General features: G+C 47.4%; 1 protein-coding gene across 5 annotated transcripts in view; it reads left to right on the top strand.

Annotated features, from left to right (window-relative positions):
• The window catches only part of CALN1 (calneuron 1), a 508077-nt gene that overhangs the window by 163415 nt on the left and 321448 nt on the right, over nucleotides 1–23214 (top strand). The gene's annotated exons all lie outside the window — the stretch shown is intronic.

Below are 23214 nucleotides of genomic sequence, written 5' to 3' on the forward strand. Positions count from 1 at the left end.
TGACCCTGCCTCTCACCTCCAAGACCCAGGCATTCGCCCTTGGAGTCTGTCCAGTGAGGCTCCCTGGAGGCCTCACCCTTATGCCTGGTGTCAGCACCCTCATGCAGTTCTGAGGTGGGAAATGAGAACTTTTGCCCTCTACCACTGCTAGGAGCATCAAATATGTCTGTGATAGGGAGGGTGGAATCTTGAAGCAGGACTGTCATAGTCCTGGGGTCCTGGTGCAGGAGGAGCCTCTTGCTTCATCCCCAGACCCAGTGGGCATGGACCTTGGATGACTCAACCCTGCCGTAACTCCAGTCCGGACCTAACCCTAACCCCAACCTGAACCCCAACCCTAACCCTAACCCCAATCTTAACCCCAACCCTAACTCTAACCCAAACCTCAACCCTAACCCTAACCCTAACCCCAACCCTAACCCTAATCCTAATCCTAACCTTAACCCTAACAGATAACAGGGAGCCTGGGATTCGGAAAGGGAGAGTGCAGCCCTGTGGAGAGGCAAGACATAACAGGAGTCTAGAAACATCTCCTGTCGGAGTTGTGTTTTCTAGTGACATTTTTCTCAATTAAAAACTGTGGAGGAGGCATAATGATACACGCTTGCCTACAAGGGCTGGGAGACTCTGTGGGCAGCCGCATTCCTCTGCACTTTGTTGCTGGTGGAACAGAAAAAAAACTGTTGAAGCAGTGAGTACAGTGCACACTCCCTATTGAGCGAAGAATCGAGCTTTTGTGTTTTGTGTGGAGCCACGTGGCAGAGACCTGGGCTTTGAACCACACATTGGAGTTGCCGGCGAGAACCCCAGCTTTGCTGCTGGCTGACCATGTGACATCTGGCAGGTCACTTCGGCTCTCTGATCTTGGTTGACTGCACTTTGTGGTGGGTCCTGTCCAGGACACCACACAGGATGTAGGTGAGATGTGGCATGCATGTAGCCTGTGCCCAGGGGTCCGTGGCTGTGATTGTTCTTCTGGGCTGACAGGGCTGCCTGAAACGGAGTGAGCACACCAGAGTGGGTGGATGAAGCAGCCACCCAGACACCTCTGGGTTGGCTGCCTCGCCTCGTTGGACCCCCTTCCTCCAAGAGAACGCATCCCAGATGACATTCTGGGGTGTGAAAAGGTGATGGTGGTGCCAACCTGTGTCATGTTTCATTTCCCTCCTGGTTGAAGTGTCTTTTGTGTGGCTCTGGCCCTGGGACCAGGGGAAAGGTGCCAGATGCAGGAGCTGGAGTGAGTGCAAGGCGACAGGTCAGACACTGTGGCCTAACTTAATGAATTGGGATTTGGGCTTTCTCTCAGCTCAAAGTAAGTGCTAGGCTACATAAGTCACGGCTGCATGTGGCGTTGATTCTGTGAATCAATAGTGTAGCAAAACCACATTTCCTGCTCCAGGCTGCTTATAAATATGTCTTCTCTGCCCGGGCAGCCCTTTCTGCCCATTTTTATCTGCTGTCATTTTATTCCTGCTGTCCGCTGGCTGCCACCTCTTCTGTGGAGCCTCTAAAACCCTCCCCCAGTTAGACGGAATTCCTGCTTTGTGCTCTGACCTGGTGTATTCCTCATCTATATCACAGCGACACACTTTAGAGCCTCCCTCACTTTTTTTTCCAGACAACTTTTCAGTTTATTTATTTATTTTGAGAGAGAGAAAGAGAAAGCATAAGTGAGAGGGGGCTGGGCAGAGAGAGAGAGGGAGAGAGAGAATCCCAAGCAGGCTATCAGTGCAGAGCCCCATGTGAGCTGAAACCAAGAGTGGGATGCTTGACTGGCTGGGGCACCCAGGCGCCCCTCCCCACTTCTTTAGGTCTCCAGTCCTTTGCTAAAGTATGTCCTGAAGGCCAGGAACAGACTTATTTTTGAATCCCTCGTAGTATTTAATTTTTTTTATGCTTAATTTTGAGTGAGGGAGACAGAGCGTGAGCAGGGGAGGGTCAGAGAGAGAGAGAGGGAGACACAGAATCCGAAGCAGGCTCCAGGCTCGAGCTAGCTGTCAGCACAGAGCTCGATGCAGGGCTCAAACTCATGAACCAGGAAATCATGACCAGAGCCAAAGTTGATAGCTTAACCTACTGAGCCACCCAGGCGCCCCTGAATCTCTTGTTTAAATGAGCCTTGCACATTGTAGGCACTTAATAAATATTTGTGGACTCGTTCAATTGCTTTAGCTTGAAATAACTGAAACCAGTTCCAAGAATTCTGAAATAATCAGACTTGATATTTACCCTGTCATTTTATTGAGTGTCTACTACATGCTAGGCACCAGGAATGCACCAATGAAAAAGTCAAGGCCTCCGTAATAACGTGGACATGATTTCTTCAGAAAGTAACCTTGGGTTCCCTTCTGGTGTTCCACAAGGTCCAGATATTCTTGAGAAGATTCTTGTTCAGTACACAGAGATAGAACAGTGGACACTCATGGTGACCTCTGGCTAGCAAAGAAAGGCTAGACAGAAGAAATAGAAGTACATTATACATTCTAGATATATTCCCAGTCTAACTTATTAAATAGGAATCATCTCTGAGCCTTAGTAAGACACAAAATTCTCTCTTTTCCTCATACTCATCAGGAACCACAGCTCTGTGCCCCTCAGTGTTGTCTGCATACAGATCTTATTATATCTTCTGGGAGTCCTATGAGCTCAGAGGGAGCTGGGGCCTTGTCCAAGGTCACTCATCCAGCCAGCAGAACCACAGAGTCCTGACAGTAATGGGGGGGCAGTCATGTTCTCCTTCTCACTTCCTGTGACTTTGGCTGGTCCTCTGAGTCTCCATGTCCAGCGTCTTTCCTGTAGCTTCTGGGCAGAGCTGAAGTCTGCTATGTCAGGGCTGAGTGTTGAAGGTACAGCGATGTCAAAAACAAATGGACATTAGTCAGTTGGGAATAGGGAAAAAAAATCAAGTTTACTTCCTTCCCCTTATCTGATTTTACTGGTAAGGGTCAGACAGTTGAGTCAAATTGGGTTTGGGGAATATCTGTGGATTTCAGATGTCTTTGCTAACCTTGGTGTCATTTTTTCTGATAATAATCAAGAGCCGGTTGATTTTTAAATTTCAAATGTGTTTATCTGGTACTTCCAGAAGTCTCTGAATGTGTGATCATTTCATTTCTTTGAATTGTTTACCAATAGATGAAACCTGACATTTCCACTAGGGTGGATTGTATTTTCTCAACAGTGTATAAAAAAATTAGGAATGTGTCCCTCTTATTCTCAAAGGTTAAACATACATTTAAGATTTTAAACTCACACATAGAATGATCACACAATGCAGCCTGCTCTATCTCAAACAGATATTTGTATAATGATGTTCATGGCACCATTTTTCACAATAATCAAAAGGTGGAAATGACCCAGATGTTATCAGAAGGTGAATGGATAAACAAAATGTGGCACATACATGCAACAGAATATTTTTTAGCCTTAATCAGGAAGGAGATTCTAACTGCTGTTACAACATAGGTAAACTTTGAAGACATTATGCTCAGTGAAGTAAGCCAATGACAAAAGCGCAAATATAGTATGACCATGCTTATCTGAGGAGGCATCTAGAGTCATCAGATTCGTAGAGACAGAAAGCAGAATGGTTGCCAGGGGTTGAGGGGAAGGGGAATGGGGTGTTTTTGTTTAACGAGTAAAGAATTGCAGTTTGTGATAATAAAAAAGTCCTGAGGTAGATGGTGGTGATGTCCGCATAGCAGTGTGAACGGATTTGATGCCACTGAACTGTACATTTAAAAATGATTAAAATGGCATCAGGGAAATGCAAATCAAAACCACAATGAGGAATCACCGCACATCTGTCAGAGTGTGTAAATTAAAAACACAAGAAACAATCAGTGTTGGTGAGGATGTGGAAGAAAAAGGAACCCTCGTTCACTGCTGGTGGGAACACAAACTGGTGCAGCCACTGTGGGAAACAGTATGGATGGTCCTCAAAAAATGAAAGCTGGAGGGACGCCTGGGTGGCTCGGTTGAGAGTCTGACTTTGGCTCAAGTCATGATCTCACGGTCTGGGTTTGACCCTGCATCAGGGTCTGTGCTGATAGCTCAGATCCTGGAGCTGCTTTGGATTCTGTGTCTCCCTTTCTCTCTGCCCCTCCCCTGCCCTGCTTGCTCACTCTCTCTCTCTCTCTCTCTCAAAAATAAACATTAGAAAAAATGAAAACCGTATGATCCAGTAATTCCACTAGTGGGTACCTACCCAAAGAATTTGAGAACACTAGTTCAGAAAGACATATGCATATCTATGCTTATTGCAGCACTATTAACAACAGCCAAATTATGGAAGCAGCCCAAGTATCCATTGATAGATGAATGGACAAAGAGGATGTAGATCTCTATATATATAATGGAATATTATTCAGCCATAAAAGAATGAACTTTTGCCATTTGAAACAACAAGTATGGATCTAGAGAGTATAATGCTAAGTGAAATAAGTCAGATGGAGAAAGATAAACACCACTCCTGTGGAATTTAAGAAGCAAAGCAAATGAGCAAAAAAAGAAAAAGAGAGAGAAACAAAAAACCAGACTTAAGTATAGAGAACAAATTAATGGTACCAGAGGGGAGGGTGGGTGAGGGGATGGGTGAAATGGGTGAAGGAGACTAAGAATATACTTACCATTTTATTTATTTTATTTTTTTAAGTTTACCTATTTATTTTGAGAGAGACAGAGAGATAGCCTGAGTGGGGGAGGGGCAGAGAGAGGAGAAGAAGAGAGAATCTCAAGCAGACTCTGCACCATCAGTGCAGAGCCCGATGCGGGGCTTGAACTCACGAATCATGAGATCATGAGCTGAAATCAAGAGCCTGGTGCTTAACTGAATGAGCCACCCAGCTGCCCTAGCCTCTCAGTCATTTTAGACACAAGAGTGTGTTTTGTTGGATGTATTTGAACCTTCTTGGTTTCTACATGCGGGGGGAAAAAAGGGTAGTGCTCTTGCCTCTATTGACTTTTCTCAATGATTACAAACAGAACAAAATAAAAACACCAAAAACCTGCGGTGGGCAGGTCTGGAAGGCATTACTGGCACTTTTAGGTCGGCTTGTGCTGGGCACAGTCTGGTCCTGGGTCCCAGCCTGTTGAATGGATGGGGACTATACAGTATCAAGGCTGATCATAAAGTAGTGTGAGGGCTTCCCCTTCTTGAGCTAAAGTATTCCAACTCAGCGAATATTAACTGAGAACCTAGAAAGTGCCAGAGAGTGTAGTTGATAGCTGGGTCTGAGTTGAAGGGGTTAATAGACAGTTTCCCCCCACTTCAGTGCATTGAGGGGGCCCCTGTAGACCGTGATGATGGTATGTGATGACAGATTATGAGGGGTGGTCCCTGCAGCAGAAGCATTAGGTACAAGGCCAGAGGAGGCGGACTAATTCTTTCTGAGGAGGCTGCTGGGAGCACTGTTCTTGGAAAGGTCCCATGACTGAGCTGGGATTTAAGTCCCCCTGAAATATAGCTCAGCCCAGTGGGATTGGAGGATCTACAAGTTAATCATCCTTTCTGTAGGAAAGCTACCTTTGCTCCAGGAAGAATTCTTTTTTGGGGGGAGCTATCTTGAGCCCCTTGAAGCATCCTCAGGAATATACTCCCTGGTGCCAAATCTCTGTCTTTGGAAGGCACGAATAGTTTTAGCATCAGCTACTGGCTGTTTTAGAGTCAAATTGTGTGGGCCGGTGACTGACCAGGCTGGCAAGACCACTTGTTGTTGTTTTAATGTTTTAATGTTTGTTTTTGAGAGAGAGAGAGAGAGACAGAGTACGAACAGGGGAGGGGCAGAGAAAGCAGGAGACACGGAATCCGAAGCAGGCTCCAGGCCCTGAGCTGTCAGCACAGAACCCGATGTGGGGCTCGAACTCAGGGACCGTGAGATCATGACCTGAGCCAAAGTCAGTTGTTGAACTAACTGAGCCACCCAGGTACCCCGCACCCCCGAGACTTTTTGTGTCATTATGCAGTGACCAGATTGTGGTGTATTCCTTGACACCGGCTTTGAAGGACATTCAGAAGGTTCTCCCAAGTGTCTAGAGTGATGACAGCAGTAGTGGGTCCTGTGAGTCTTCCTTAGGTGACCCCCGTGCTCACCGGAGAGTCTTAAAAATACCAGTCTTGTGTCTTTACAATCAGAGCTTTAGGGGAGAGTCCTCTCCATCATTGTTTAGTTATTCATGCCATAAAATGAGCTGATTGCAAGAGAGTGTCACTCATATTTAAGCTTAACACTTGATTTCAGTGCTATAGTGACATAGCTTAGGTTCGGAATAGACATCAAGTCCTGTCTCCTTTGTCTTGAATTTATATTTTCACTTCTCCTGATCTAGGATATCTAAGGCCAGCCTACTTTTGGTAGGAGAAACATTTTGAGGGCTGTTCAGTTGGCTTTAACGAAGGGGAAGGTGGTGGCGTGAGCAGTACACGCTCTCTGCCCCAAACCCCAGCAAAACGTCGAGGGCACATTCAGCGTTAGCTGGTGGGGGCAGGGCCTGCTGAATCACTGACAAACGCGGTTGTGGTCTATCTGTAGCATCCTGTTGGCCTACTGAGTCACCTGACCCAGTAGGATTTAGAAGATTAACACCTGAGAAAAGTGAGCTTTGGAGAGTTTCAAAGGTTTTTCTGTCTTCATATACATTAACGTTTAATTATATGTTGATTTCACTACCGTGCAGGATTACTACATGCAGGCAATGACAGAAGTAAACGGATAGTATTCCTGCACGTGAGGCAGGAGCCAGACAGCAGCGCACCAGAGAATATTCAAACAGGAAGCACCAGGAGATGCATATAGATATTGTGGTGTGGAGCCGCCTTCCTTGAAAGATAGGAGGTGAAGGCATAGTGTGGCATCAATTTGCACGTGATTGTTAATTGTCAGTGTGGGTCAGGGGTGAGTGTTAATTGTCAGTGTGGGTCAGGGGTCTGAGGCCTCTGGGTTTTTCTCCATGGCCTTGTCTAGTTCGCTATGAGGGTGTCTGTGATGGGCTGTGTCATTAAAGTTTTTTTAATGACGCCCCTAATACCTATGACACCCCTTATACCATGAATTCCTGGGGAACAGATGCTGGTAGCTTCAGCTTCTTGTTGCTTGTTCTTGTAGAAATGTGTTTCCCTGCATAGAGCACGCTCGGGTTAAAATTAAAAAGGCAGGGGCGCCCAGGTGGCTCAGTTGGTTAAGCATCAGACTGACTCAGGTCATGATCTCGTGGTTCTTGAGTTCGAGCCCCATGTTGGGCTCTGTGCTGACAGCTCAGGGCCTGGAGCCTGCTTTGCATTCTGTGTCTCCCTCTCTCTCTGCCCCTCTCCTACTCATGCTCTGTCTCTGTCTCTCAAAAATACATGTTAAAATTTTTTTTAAAAATTAAAAAGGCAAAGAAGAAAAGCCGAAATGTCGAAGCTCATTTTCGACGTGCCTTCATAACCAACATAATTACTCTCCAGCAACAATTTTGATGTTTCTCAAGGCTGACACCACAGACCCCAAACAGGCAGCCCTTGCATTGGAGCTTTGGGGAGTCCCCCCACCCCCATTCCCACCGTGTCTTTCATAGGGCTTCTGTTTCCCTTGCAAGTTTCTGGAAGCTGCCTCTGCTCTCCCGGAGCACTTCACCATGCTAGATTATGCACATGTATTATCCTGGCAAAGACCCTTCTCTTTTATGTACTTGTTGCTGACAGTGCCAGGCAGAGAGGACTGTGACATTGGGGGCTCTTCTGTTTCTCTTGTAGCATTTCTTGGGCCCTCCTTATTGCCTGTTTTCATCTCCCTGGTGTCTGCAGTCTCTCCTTTCTTAGAGATTTCCACAAGAGCAGCCAAAGGAACTCTGGTTCACGGAGGGTGTAGAGAAGGGTCTTTCTGTTTTGCTTTTGTGTTAGGCATTTGGAGGGGACTTCTAGGAGATGGGGGCTCCAGCTAAGGACCTGCTGGCTCTTGAGTGAAGCCAAGCCATGCCCTTCAGCCCTCCTCCCTGTTGTGCTGCTGGGCCCTTGTCTGGCGTCCCATCTCCAAGGTCAACCTGCTGGTCTCCCAGGGGTTTCAGTTCTTGCCTCTGTCCCTCGTGGTCTGCTCCTCTCTCAGCCCCTCTGGCCCTGTGTTTTGCCCCTTGTCTCCCGTATCCAAGATAAGGACCACCGACGGCAGCTCCTGGCCGGCAGATGTTTGTCAGATGTTGGTGCACATGTGCTTCATGATGCCTCAAGTCCATTCCATTTCCTCTTCTCAGCATAGGAAACTTTGTATTCTCTGCACATCAATGGAATGGCCTAGAACCAGGCAGGTCCTGGACATAAACCTGCTCCTTCAGTATAGACCTTGAACATTGCATAGGAAAGGATACCTAACAATTATCGAGACTTTCTGTGTGATGGATGCTCACTGGTACCTGCATTGTATCATCTCAGTTGAAATCAGTGATACCCCATCCCCCTTACCCCCTGCTTCTCTTTTCCCCACTGTGCCATAGCACAGTTAGCTTGGGGATATTTGGTTCTGCTTATAGGAGTACTTCGATGCTGGGGAGAGGCTGGCATTACCCATCATTAGGCAGAAGAACAATCTGCAGCCCTGAACTCAGAGTGAAAGCAGGTGAATGACAAAGCTTGGCTTCCTCATTGCATCTTTGCTACTGTTTTGATGGGCAGGTTTTTCTTATAAAATTTTTTTTTTACATTTATTTATTTTTGAGAGAGAGAGAGAGAGAGAGATGGAGCACAAGTGAGGGAGGGGCAGAGGGAGAAGGAGACACAGAATCCAAAGCAGGCTCCGGGCTCTGAGCTGTTAGCCAAAGCCTGATGCGGAGCTCGAACTCACAAGCCATGAGATCGTGACCTGAGCTGAAGTCGGACGCCTAACTGACTGGGTCACCCAGGCGCCCCAATAGGCAGGTTTTTCTTACTACTTTCCTAGTTTATTCAAAAATCTTTGAACCTCCGGGTTGTGTGTCCCTGTAGAATTCCCTGGGGAGAGACCACCCCATTTTGTTTGTGTCTTCTCTAGTCGATTTTTCGGTAGATGAGCTAGATGGGTAAACCTGACCACTATTTGAATATTTTTTGACTGTGGGCATTTTGTATATTCCCTTTCGGCCCTATAAGCCAATTGCATATTCATTAAAGACTTAATAACAATACCGAAACTCAGTGAGCCCTTACTGTATGTGATGGGTGCTGTGTGTATAACAAATTTTCAAAGTTGGTCCAACTCTCTCTTTGTAAAGGTTAGGTGATTTTTCTGAGATTTTGCAGCTAGTAAGAGGTGGGGCAGGATGCAGAAGCAGGGCTTTTGGACTCCAGGGCTTGGTCTTAATCAGGCCACGGCCCTACCTTGGTGCTCGTTACCTTTGGGTGCTACAAGAACAGGTGTGTGGGTATTGGGAGTAGGGAGTCAGCAAGGCTCAAAGGGACAGTTGGTTGTAACTTGACCCTCCAGGATTGTGCGGCTAGGCTGGGGATACGAGGCAGAGCGTTGACTGACAGATTCAGTAACAACATAAGACAACCAGATAAGGGATGTCCTTGTGAAGTCCAGGGTTCCGGAGAACTTGAGAGCTTTCCCACACGTTTAGAAATGTGCCAGGTCCCCTGAGTGGGCCCTGAGCACTTTTATAGTCTAGTTAATGAGAGCTGCCTCAGCCTCCTTCTCTGCCCTACATCACAGAGTGTGGGGCTGCTTCTGGTGGGCCCGTGAGGGGCTTCCTTTGCAAGCCTATCTGTACTGGTGTTAAATAATTTGTATACCCTGGAAATATTTCTCTAGGAGTTGTTTCTAAAATGGATTTCCACGAAGCAAATTATTTTTAAGATGCACTAAGGGAGCTCTCAGTATTTATTTACAAAAATTTTTTATGTTTATTCATTATTGAGACATAGAGAAGCAGAGCATGAGTGGGGGATAGGCAGAGAGAGAGGGAGACACAGCACCCGAAGCAGGCTCCAGGCTTCGAGCTGTCAGCACAGAGCCCAACTCAGGGCTCAAACTCACAAACCGCAAGATCATGACCTGATGCTCAACTGACGGAGCTACCCAGGCGCCCCCTCTTTAAAGCGAGTTTTAACCAAGTTGTTGGGACATGTTGAAGTATTGCTTTTCTTCTATGCCTCTCCACCATCAGATGGTTCTCACTGGGCACATGCTACGATCCAGGAGCTGGGGTGCATGGAGACTTAAACTCGAGATGGTCTCCTCCCTCAAGAACTTGGGAGGATCAGACAAGTGGATTTTAGCAATGGGAACAACAGCTCAGGATTTGTGACCAGGTCACCCTGGCAGCTTGGCCTCAGGTGTGTTACTTTGCATGAGATGCATGGCTGGCTGGCGGCCTGCAGGGAGAGGCTAATCTTGGCTGGACTCTCATGGAAGTTTCCCTTCTCGACATCCAAAGCAGAGCTCTCTCAGTTTTCTCCTGGTTTCTGCAAGGCTCTGACGGCCTCTCTTGGCTATAAAAGCTTGAGGCTACCCAAAGCAAGCTCTCGTCAACCTTACCTTTTTCCTGTGAATATTTCTGTGTCTCTTTTTATTAAGTGTGCTCTTGTTCTTTACTTCTGTCTCTTTTAAAAACATTTTTGTAATGTTTATTTTTGAGAGAGAGAGAGAGAGAGAGAGAGAGAGAGAGAGAGAGAGAGAGAGAGAGAGAGAATCTGAAGCAGACTCCAGGCTCTGAGCTGTCAGCGCAGAGCCCGACGTGGGATTGAGTCCATGAACCACAACATCGTGACGAGTCGTAGCCAGACGCTTAATTGACTGAGTCACCCAGACACCCCAATTTCTGTCTCTTGAAAGGAAATGACTCTCCTCTTTGTTAACACTGTGTCCTTCTCATCCCTTAATTCTCCATCTCTTCCCCCTAATCCTAATCTACTATTTACCCCAGCACTCCCCCAGGCATGGAAGTGTGTTCAGGCGCCCTTGATTTTAAGAAATGCTTTTCTTTTTCTCTGCTCTCTGACCAAGCTACCATTTAGCCCCTCTCCTTGCCTTCTCCATCATGGTTCTTAAAATGGGTTGGTTTTTTTCTAGTCCTTTATTCCTGTTCACCCTTTGGAGTCTGATTCTTGCTATCGTGACAGTGTCGAATTAGCCCCTGGACAGTTTTGAGGACAGCTTCCTCAAAACTCTCCTCTCCTTTGGCTTGTCTGTCTTCTGGTTTGTTTCTTCTCCTTCTCCCATCTCCTAAATGTGTCTGTTATTCAAGCTGTCTGTCTCCTGCACACTCTTCCTTACCATGCTGGTGCTTTTGGCTTTCACCGGGGTACTCAGGTGACCCCAAATGGTATCCTTGCTGGCGACTGCACTCCTATTTGTGCCAAGCTTTAAACCTTGCTTGATGCTCTCACTGAGCTTCTCCTTGTCCCCACCCTCTCTGGGCACGCTGCCCCTCCTTTGGTCACCAGCCTTGTAACCCCGTGGATGACATCACTGTGTTCCCTTGGGCCAGGGTTATGATCCTCTTTGGGTCTTCTCTGTTGGACCAAGCCTTCAGGCAATTGCTAAATTACAGCTAAATTACATAGGGTTTATCCATGCACTTTCCCAGCACCATCCGCTCCTCCACATGCCCTTCCCCTCCAGCCTGTCTCCCCACCTATTGCCTGCTCTGTTCCCCATGAAGGGTGCCCTTCTTTGGAAAAGTATCTCTTAAGGTTCTCTGCCCATGTTTAATCAGATTATTTGTGATTTTTGGTATTTAGTTACAACAATTCTTTTTGTATTTTGTATTTTGAAAAAAGTTTATTTATTTTTGAGAGAGAGAAAGGGAGAAGGCACAAGATGGGGAGAGGCAGAGAGAGAAGGAGAGAGAGAATCTGAAGCAGGTTCCACATGGTCAGTGCAGAGTCCGATGAGGGACTTGAACTCATGAATTGTGAGATGATGACCTGGCCGAAGTCAGATGTTTAACTAACTGAGCTACCCAGGCGCCCCAAAAATTCTTTCTTTATTGTGGATGTTAACCTCTTATCAGGAGAAATAGATAAAGGGAATTAAGAATACACTTATCTTGATGAGCACTGAGAAATGTGTAGAATTATTGAATCATTGTATTGTACACCTGAAACTAATAGAAGACTTACATATTAATTTTTTAAAAAAGGAATAGCCTGGCCACCTGCTGCCTTCCTGCTGCTACTCCTGGGCATCTTACACACTCCAGATATCAATATCACAGTCTCCCCCTAGATTTACTCTTATTCTGGCATTCAAGGCTTTCCACCACATGGTGCCCATATTGATCTCCTTTTTCTTTCCTTTTTTTAAAAAAATATTTATTTTTGAGAGAGAGAGTGAGCGAGAGTGAATGGAGAAGGGGCAGACAGAGAGAGAGGGAGACACAGAATCTGAATCAGGCTGCAGGCTCTGAGCTGTCAGCACAGAGCCCCACATGGGGCTCAAATCCACGAACCATGAGATCATGACCTGAGCCAAAGTCAGATGCTTAATTGACTGAGCCCCCAGGTGTCCCATGCCCTTATTAACTTCTTACACTGCTGTAACCAAGTACTACAAACTCAGTGGCATAAAGTAATACAATGCTATTATCCTTCAGTTCTAGAAGTCAGAAGTTTGAGATGGGTTTTACCCGGCTAGAGTCAAGGTGTCAAAAGGGCCATGTTATTTTTGGAGATGCTGGCATCTGGGAATCAGTTTCTTTGCCTTTTCCAGGTTCTAGAGGCTGCTTGCTCCCTTGGGCTAATGGCCCCTTCCTTCACCCTCCAAGCCAGCGGTGTGGTATTTTCCAATAGTTCTCTCTCTCCAACTCTCCTAACATCCTCTTCCATCTTTTAAAAACTCCCACTGGGATAATCCAAGATAATACCTCCCATCTCAGGCTCCCTGATTGAATCACATCTGCAAAGGCCTTCTGTTTTCTGTGAGGTAACGTACCCGCAGGTTTTGGGGATCAGGACATGAACATACTTGGGGAGATGCTTGTCTACCATCCACAGCACCCAGGCTTTCTTCCACATTATTTTTTTTTCTTTTCTCTCAATTGTATCTTTTGTGCTGGACAAAAAAATAAGATGATAAAAATAGCAACCAACACTTGGGGAGTGGAAGGGCCTTCCACACATAAGTTCGTTTAAACCATGTGACAAGAGGCTCAGTTGGTTAAGTGTCTGACTGCGGCTTGGATCATGATCTCATGGTTTGTGGGTTCAAGCCCTGTGTTAAGCTCTGCTCTGGCAGTGAGGAGCCTGTTTCGGATTCTTTCTCTCTCTCTCTCTGCCCCTCTCCTACTCATGCTGTCTCTGTCTCTCTCAGAATAAATAAATACACTTAAAAATATAAAAAAATAAACCACACAACTATTGCATAATATCAGTTATTGTTTCATTTTACAGATGAGGAAACTGAGGCTCAGGGAGGCAGTTTGCTCAAGGCCACACACTAATGGATAGTGGAGTTTTTAAAAAGCAGATGGATGGAGACATAATTTATATACTCTAAAATTCACCTTTTTTTTTTAACTGTTTTTATTTATTTTAAAGAGAGAGACAGCATGAGCAGGGGAGGGTCAGAGAGAGAGAGGGAGACACAGAATCTGAAGACAGGCTCCAGGCTCTGAGCTGTCAGCACAGAGCCCGATGCAGGGCTCGAACCCATGAACTGTGAGCTCATGACCTGAGCCAAAGCTGGATGCTTAACCGACTGAGCCACCCATGTGCCCCATCACCTGTTTTAAATGTACAATTCAATGATTTTTCATAAATGTATAGAGGTATGAGTATATTAACACAATCCAGCTTTAGAAAATTATCTCTCACCCCCAAAAGATACCTAGAGGAGCTCTTAGTTCAATGGGGAAGCCAGACAGTTAAACTAATTATTATCTGATGTCAAGCTCAGGACTCGTTACATGTAACACATGATGTGGGGGGCAGGGAACCTTTCTAGTCCCTGGAAACAGGACTTTGCCTCTTTGGCCAATCTATTAAGATGAAATAAATAGCCATTGGGACCACTGACCTTTACTGACATGGGCCTAAAGCTGATGCTTTGACCCAAGTTCCTGGAACAAGGGAAGGTATGGCTGTGTTGAAAGGCACTCACTACAGGGTTTCAATATTCTAAACCTTGTTGTAAACTGTTCTGGTTTCTCGTGAACCTGAAGTCTGACCTTGGAGGGGGTTCAGCACGAATGAGACCAGGGGTCCTAGAGAGTAAAGTCCTCCGGAGAGGGTGTGGGTGGGTCCTGGGACAGAGGACTCGTCCTGCCTGCTGGAGACCTTCAGCCTGACACCCACGGGGTAACGTAGGAAACACTATTCCAGTTTCTGATGCCTTAGTGTCTCTTCCTCGTAACGGTACAGAGACTTCCTGTCCTCTCTCTTTTCCCCATGGAAGATGCAGTTGGCCATGACAGCTTTCATCCTGTCTGTGTGAACCTGGGACACACATGGATGGTGAAGTTTGACTTTTGATGACATGTCTGGGTGAGGGGGAGGTCCTCATTATGGAGAGGGTTGATGCCGGGTCACCTAGGGTAGCTCTCTCTTCTCCATCCTGCCTTGCAGTTCCACAGGGAAGGAAATAGACCCAAAAGGGGAGGGAAAGCTTAGCTAAGAATGTGCTAGACTCCATTTCAGGTGCGTGTGTTCATTATGCCACTAGGTCACCACCAGGAGATAGGCGGGGTCTTCCTTTTCTTTGAGGAAATTGTGTCTTGGAGAAGAGTCCCGGCTTCATGAACAGTTTTCTATTGCTATTTCTTTCCCCATACCCTTTCGCCTCACACAAAATATGCACAGTTTAAATCGCCTGCCTCAGACGTGGTGGGTGCTTGCTAAGAGTTCAGAGCAGCCGGGTTTGATTTTCTCGCAAAGAGCACATGGAAGTGGGGGATGCACAAGATGGTGTGACATTTTAATGCCCTTTCAGTGTAAATTCTACAAAATCATCAAGGTAACACCAAGGGCTTGGCTTTAAAATAGAATACACACTGAATTATCTGCCTTCAGAGACTGCGCGCGGCATGACCTTCCCGTCGAGCCGCTGGTCTCTCGCACACAAAACGGAAAATGACCCCTTTCATTGTCTATCTGTAACATCCCCTACTCATTTCTTTGTAACGGCCCTTTTGGGATGTCATTTCCCAGCCCCATCCCAGTGATTGGAGATGGGCATGTAGGGGAAAGTTGGCCGGGAGAAAAGCAGGGGGCAGGTGGGAGGGAGTACCACCCTGCCCGAGGTTTGCCCTGCTGGCCAGGATTGCGACCCTGGTGCCCATGCCACCAGAGTCTCTGAAGGACAAGTTCAAGGGAGGCGCTGGGACTGCCTGGTTCTTGTTAAGCGGTGGAACTGGGTCTCCCTCCTGTTCGCTGGGTTTTGTTCCCAGCGTGCTGTACAGCAGGGGACAAGCCAGTTGTCCCCCCCCCCCCAGAACGTTTTTCATAAAACCCGTCACCTTCTGTACTTGTCATGAGCCAAAGGAGCAGCTTCTTCGTGTGGGCTTGTCTCCCGTTTTCTGTGCATCGATGATGTTTCCTTTGCATTTTACCTCCTCCAGGGCTCTGGGTGTGACTCCTCTGGGTTTTAGTTCTCCCGGTAGGTTTTGGGTGTGCCGGCTCCAGCCAGTTTCAGGCCAAGGTCAGCTCTGCTTCCCCTGAGAATGGGATCGTCTCTCCTCCCCTCTGCCTGATGGCAGCTCACCAAATACATGGCAGCCAATACATGCCACTGTCGTTCTGTTTTGCTACCGCAGTTCCAGTGCCAGTTGCCTTCCTGGGACCCGCAGCTCACCCTGCGCGGCAGACCTTCACCACCTGGTATAAAGAAGGTCCCGAGGCATGAGTGAGAAATCCGCACTGGCTCCTCCAAAGCAGACTCCCCTGTGGTAGAGCTGAGGTTCCCGAGGGAGAGCACCCCAGCATTCTCCAGAACTGGGGAGCAGTCTGAATTTGAGGGCCAGGTTGCATGCTCCAGATTCTGCTGCAGAGTCTCTGATGAAGCGAAAAGCAGGTGAACTAGCCTAATGACCTTGGACAGACAGACAGCCAACCAAACAAAAATCCTTCCATGATTGGTCTATCGTGTGCCTTGGTGGTGAAGCATCATTGTTTAGAAAGACCCACTGGCTTTTTGGTGGCTAGGCACTGATGTTTCTCTCTGGTGGAGGGCTGGGCAGGGCTGGGCAGGGCTGGGCTGGGGCATCAGAGACCGTGTGGCAGGGGGTGGCCTTAGCTGGGGCTGTTTGTGTCATGGTGGCCCCCAATGTGCCATAAGCTGTGTTTTCCAGCCTACATCCTTGTGACTGGAAAGTCGTAGAAAATCCTCTGTGTTAGGACTTTGGTTCATTTGGTTCTCCACTGGCATCTAGTGGGAGGTCCAGAGATGCTGTCTTGGAGGTGACAGACAGATGCCATTTTACCCTAGAACCAACTTTCCTTGACTGAGGCCTGCGCATGCCCTGTGTGCACGCTTCCGCCCTGCTGCTAGGAGAGGTGTGGTCTACCAATGAGAAGGCACAGGCATGGGAGGGGGGACACGGGGTCACTGATGAGGCACAGAGGGGTGAGTGCTCACGACTGAGGTTCTCTCTCACTTATAAAAAATCCTATACGAAGGAAACATGAAAATTGCTGGCTGTTTTATTTCAGTACTTGATAATAATGAATCTCTCCAATGGAATTATCCCTTTTTTTAATCACACAATAAGAACTCTATTACCCAAAGTGTTTCCTGTTCTCCCAAAGCTGTCAGGAATCACAGTGCTAAATTCATTTCCTGGCTATAATAATTAAATCACTGCCCTGGTGTCTGGTGGCAACTCTTTCTCTGCCCCTTAAACCCCCTTTCCCCCCTTCCATTTTTATTTTGTTTTTTATTTAAAAATTTTTATTATTTTTTTAAAAAAATGCATTCTTTTCCTACTACTTAAATTTTTTAAAAATGTTTACTTTTATTTTTGAGAGAGAGAGACAGGGCTGAGGGGGGAGGGGCGTGAGAGAGAGGGAGATAGAATCTGAAGCCAGCTCCGGGTTCTGAGCTATCCTCAGCGAGCCCGATGTGGGGCTTGAACTCATGAACTGCAAGATCATGACCTGAGTTGAAGTCAGATGCTTAACCGACTGAGCCACCTGGGTGCCCCCATTTTTATTTTTAATTGTCCTCCCTTTTTTTGTGGGTTTTGTTTTACAGAGATAGCAAGGCTTTGGGAAGACAGGGTAGAAATCCTAAATAAATAATATCTACTGACCAGTTCAGTACCCTACGCCCTCATGTTGCTTCCTCTATTCATTTTACCCTTCGATATTTTGTTCCAGGTAACATAATTCATCTAACAGTCAGAAAGTAAAGTCCCCTTCTTGGTTCAACTCACTGCAGCCCTGAGTAGGAGGTGTGAAGCTGATTCGGGTCAGATTGTGCCCAATGGGGCAGGCACAGGTTAATGGAGGGTCTGAACGGAGAGTGCTCCCCGAGAAAATACAGCTAATGGAGAAATGCCTTTCTTTGCCTTCAGTTATTTGGCACTGAGCTTTATTTCTGAGCTGTATTTCTGTTTTTCCCTGATCATAAGTAATACTCTGACGAGCTACTATAGAAGAAATCTTTGTCTGTATTTGTGCTTTTCTTTATTTATGTATTTATTTTTTTACATTTTAAAATTTATTTTTGAGAGACAGAGAGAGACAGAGCACGAGCCGGGGAGGGGCAGAGAGAGAGGGAGACACAGAATCTGAAGCAGGCTCCAGGCTCTGAGATGTCAGCACAGAGCCTGACTTGGGGCTCGAACCCACAAACTGAGAGATCATGACCTGATCCAAAGTCGGACACTCAACCGACTGAGCTACCTAGAGGCCCCTGTGCTTTTATTTTTAAAATCCAGACTTGTATTAGCAAAAACACTGGGTCAGTGTATGTAAACGTTATGGGCCCATATTAGGATCACCAAATTGTTTCTCCAAACATTGTCAATGACAACTGCCACCGACCATGTATGCAAATTCCCATTTTATTACACATTCACCAACATTGTGTTTACAGTATTCAAGCTGTTGACAATTTGGTAGTTTAAAATAATACAGCATTTTTGTTTTACTTTGATTGCCAGTAAGGTTGAATTTCTTTTTTTTTTCTACACAGAATTCAAGTGTTTTCCTGCCTTTTTAAAAAATGTTTTATTTATTTTTGATACAGAGAGAGACAGAGCATGAGGGGGGAGGGGCAGAGAGAGAAGGAGACACAGAACCAGAAGCAGGCTCCAGGCTCTGAGCTGTCAGCACAGAGCCTGACGCTGGGCTCGAACCCACAAACGTGAGATCTGACCTGAGCCGAAGTCGGAGGCTTAGCCGACTGAGCCACCCAGGCTCCCCTCCTGCCTTCTTCGATATGTGTAGTTTTGGCGAGAAGGTAGCTCTTGCCTGTCCCAGGATTTTGTCTTCTCTCACTGTCCCTACTGACTACTCCGCCATGGAAGTCTCTCTCATTCACATAGGATGTTCTCGTATACGTATAGTAGTTTACTCTTCTGTTGCCCGCATGTGTGTATGTATATGGGCGTATGTGCGCATGCTTGTGTATGTATGCATAAGTGTGTGCATGTGAATATACGTGTGTGGGGTGTATCGGTGCTTATGTGTGTATCTATATGCAGGCGTGTGTGTATATGTGTGTGTTTGCACATGTGTGTGCCTTCAGGAATTTTAATAGAAATTGGGTCAGGGTATGACATGTTGCATTTCTGTTCTCCATGTTGACCCAGAAGTTCAGTTGACTCTTCAGTGAAGGGCACTAGACTCCACTACGTTGGCTGCGTGGCTGCCACTGGAGAGGAATTTTTCATGTTCTGTGCTACTGGTCAGATCTTAGTGACTGAAGGTAATTAAGAAATGGAATGGCTGAGAACTTATTGATGCATGCATGCTCAATAAAAGTGCGTGGCACTGGACTCCGAGTCAGGAGGGGGAAATCCCGATCAGCCAGTTTCTGGTTTGGGTTGTGTGCTGCCGGGGGCATCTGTACCCAGCTGTTCCTGGAGCAGCAAAATCTGCATGTCCCAATCCTCTACGACTTTTTACCTGCAGACTAGGACAGATGAGGTGAATTTAGCCAAAGCACCACTGAAAGGAGAATGAGGCACACCCCATCCCCTAGAGAGGAAAATCACATGGTGGACATGATGCCTATTATGGACTGAATATTTGTGTCCCCTCCAAAATTCGTATGTTGATATCCAACCCCCAAGGTGATAGTATTCGGAGGTGGGACTTCTGAGATGTGATTAGGTTTAGGTGAGGTCCTGAAGGCGGGTTCCCCCCATGATGGGATTAGTGCCCTTAAAAGCATTGAAAGGGGCCCCAGGACTTCCTTTCTCCCCCGTGTGAGATCACAGGCAGAAGGCAGCTGTCTACCAACCAGGAAGTGGGTTCTCACCAGGAACTGAATTGGCTGGTGCCTTGATCTTGGACTTCCAACCTCCAGAATTTTGAGAAATAAGTATTTGTTGTTTAAGTCACCCAGTCTGGGGCATCTTTGTGATAGCAGCCTGAGGAGACTAAGACAGTGCCTCCTAGCTGTGGTTTTGGGGGATCAAATCCACTGGTATTCCGAAGAAGGACTTAATTTCCATCATGACCCTCTTTTTCTTGGTGCCTCCTTCCGCTTCTTTGATCTTCTTTGAAGGACGCTTGTGTTTATTTAGACCTTGCGTGCTAACTGGAATAAGACACCAGTCAGTCACAACAGACCACAGCGCCAGTCACTTGTCTGGTGCGTCCGGACATGCTGGTTTGGACCCAAAGATCCTGTTACATCTCACCCTCTTCCCCCAGATTTACCTTGACCATGACCTCTGAGCTTTTATGTGGTTCTCTGGCCAATTCACTTATTTGACGGGACTTGGCATCTTCAGTTTTGATTTTTTTTTCTTTCATTTTTTGTATTTTGCTGTTTGAAGTGCACTGGTTTCCATAGAATCAGTGCTGACTGGGCCAGGGAGAGAGCGCTATTGGCCCGGACAAATGCTTCATAGCGGTGTTTTCTAGAATCCTGTCTGGGGCTGCTGTTAGTGGCCCTGTGAGCGGTAGGACGCCCGGCCCCAGACTCGCTGCCTCCCTGAGGCTCCTCAGTCCTTCAGTCTCTGGGGTTTCCTCCTACCCTCAGAAGCCGGCTGAGCCACACTCCGTCTCCTGGAGCCCCCTTTCCATAGGGCCACATCTGACAAGGCCTTAAGGGGAGCTGGGAGGTGGGACAGGCCCACAGCTTCATCGGTGGAGAAGCAGATTCACCCCAAGAAGGTATTTACTGCCACCTCTCTGAGTCCTTTCTGGTGTCCTTGCTGTTTTCTGTAACATTTTACCACATCCACATGTTGCTTTAAAAAGTGTGGATGGGGCGCCTGGCTGGCTCAGCCGGTTAAGCATCCGGCTTTGGCTCAGGTCATGATCTCATGGTTTATGGGTTTGAGCCCCATGTCAGGCTCTGTGCTGACAGCTCAGAGCCTGGAGCCTGCTTCAGATTCTGTATCTCCCTCTCTCTCTGACCCTCCCCTGATTGCACTGTCTCTCAAAAATAAATAAAAAGCATTAAAAAGTGTTTAAAAAGTGTGGAAAAGAAACCTCTTTTGGATAAAAGCTTGGGAGCAAATATTCAGCTACACTGTCCTGTGCTTTATTCTGGAATTGGAGGCACACCTGGCCCACCGTGGGGCCCAGTGCCCCCCAGAAAGAGGCTGGTCCCAGCCCCAGTTCATGTCCGACCTCGAGAGCAAGAGGACAGGTGAGGGAAAGAAAGTGATGTGAAGGTTACAGCTACTCAGCCCATGCCCGTTAGGGGACCTTGCTGATCACTTTCTACTCTCTGAGGGTCAAGGCACCTTCCACATGGGATGTGCTCCACGACAGGTGCAATACTGGTCCCTCCAAACATGCCCATGTCCTAATCCCCAGAACCTGTGAATCCATTACACATCGTAGGGGGGAACTAAGATTGCAAACGGACCGAAGGTTGCAGGGCAGCTGATGTCAGGGTAATGAGAAGATCCTGGATCATGCAGGTAGGCCCACCCAGAGCAGCCTTAGAAGTGAAAGAGGGAGGCAGGAGAATCGGGATCAAGGTGATGCAGGAGAAAGACTGAACCAGCTCTTGCTGGCTTTGAAGACGGAAGATCAGTTCCTGGAGCCAAAGGACTAGGACAGCGTCTGGCAGTGGGGAAAGTCAAGGACACAGACTTTCCCCTGGTGTCTCCAGGCGGACTTCACCCTGACAATGCCTTGATCTTAGCTCAGCCACCCGCATCTTAGATTTGTGACCTCTAGAATTTGTGCATTGTTTCCAGTTGGTTCCACACCAAGTTTGTACCAGCTTGTCACTGCAGCCGTAGGAAACTGATGCATACTCCCAGGCTTTCTCAGAAGATTTGGCCTTCTGCTAAAAGACCCCAGCTCCTCCCGCTGTGTCCCCCAGGGGCTGCATCTCCTAGGGGTTCATGAACTCCGGGGCAAGAACCTTTGCCTTGTGGATGCTGTGCTAGCTTACCAGGGATGGGGGAGGTCAGGATGGCTGGGAAACATAATCGGTCAGAAGCAGGACTGCCCAGGGGAGCCTCAGACTGTGATGGAGACCCGATAAAGTCTTGGCCAGCCCAGTGGGCAATTTTGTAGCAAAGACTGCAACTGGGAAGACCCCTGGTGGGTAGAAATGGCCAGGCCCAAGCACGCGGGCGGAGGCTCCCCAGGGAGGGCGACCCGGAAGGCGCTGCTGCACCCCGGGGTTCTCTCTTGGAGGGAGATCCTGGAGGTGTAACTATGGCTGGCCGTAGCTACTTTTGGAGTTGGGTCTTGGTTTGAGCTCTTTTGCACTATTATGGGACAAGAGTGATTCACCGTGGGGCTTCACTGCCCTTTCCCCCTCTGATTTGAATGTTTGGGAGAGGTGCTGAGCCGTTTGCTGCTTCTGTTCCGGCCAGTCTCATATAAACGTGAGTTATCTGGCAGCGTAGGCACTGCTGACAGGACGAGATTCAACTTCTTTTTTTTTTTTTTAATTATTTCAATTTTGATTTTTAAATTTTTTAATGCTTATTTATTTTTGATAGAACGCAAGGTGGGAGGAGAAGAGAGGGAGGGAGACACAGAATCCAAAGCAGGCTCTAAGCTCTGAGCTGTCAACACAGAGCCCAACATGGGGCTCGAACCCACAGACCATGAGATCATGACCTGAGCTGAAGTTGGTTGCCCGACCAACTGAGCCACCCAGGCACTCATTTTTTAATATTATTATTTTTAATGTTTGTTCGTTTTTGAGAGACTGAGAAAGAGAGAGAGAGAGGGAGACACAGAATCTGAAGCAGGCTCCAGGCTCTGAGCTGTCAGCACAAATCCAGACGCAGGGCTCGAACACACAGACCATGAGATCATGTCCTGAGCTGAAGTTGGACGCTCAACCAACAGAGCTGCCCAGCCGTCCCCAGATTCAGCCTCTGCACCGTGCGGATCCACACGTGTGGGCCTTGCCATCTGAGGCTGGCTCCCCGGCAAGGCCCGTGCTTCTCATGTGCTTGTCACAGCGATCAGCTGTGTGTCCTGCTGCTCCAGACCACAGGCTCCCTGTGGCAGCTGCTCCCAGGTCCTCAGCTGGCCAAGCGCATGTCCCAAGAGGGCCTTTACTTCTCACCTCTGGTGCCTTGCCTCAGTTGCTGCACCCTAAGGTGCACCCTGCTGTCAAACCCTCTCTGGGCTCAGGAACAACCCAGTAGTGCAGGGGGCGGGGGGCTGGGGCTGGCGGGTACATTCTTCTCCCTCCCTGCCGGGTTCACACCATTCTGGAGCAGAGCTTCCTCACGAAGGTGTCAGGTAGGGAGACGTGGCCATGCAGTCTCTCCGAGTCACTGTACCCTCTTCCCCACCAGGGTCTCCTTTCCTATCACTCTTGCTTTTCTGGGATTCTGTTTCCACCCATAAAATGTTAGCCCTTAAGCTTTTTTTTTTTTCCTTTTAAACAACATTACCGAAGCATAATTTATATACCATCGAATTTACAACACTGCACAACAGTCACCCAAATCACTCATAGAATATTTCCATCACCCCAAAACACCCCTCGGGTCATTTGTGGTCATTTCCCTCTTCCACTTGCAGCTCTGGGAAAACACTAACCTGCTTTGCACTTCCTTAGATTTGCCTTTTCTGGCTCTGTAAGCTTTTGCCTCTGGCTTTGTGGTTTAGGGAACTCAGGTTAAGACACAAAGCAGATGATCCAGAAAATTCTTTGGTCTCCA

This window comes from Suricata suricatta, chromosome 8 (genome assembly GCF_006229205.1).
Source record: "Suricata suricatta isolate VVHF042 chromosome 8, meerkat_22Aug2017_6uvM2_HiC, whole genome shotgun sequence".
NCBI lineage: Eukaryota > Metazoa > Chordata > Mammalia > Carnivora > Herpestidae > Suricata > Suricata suricatta.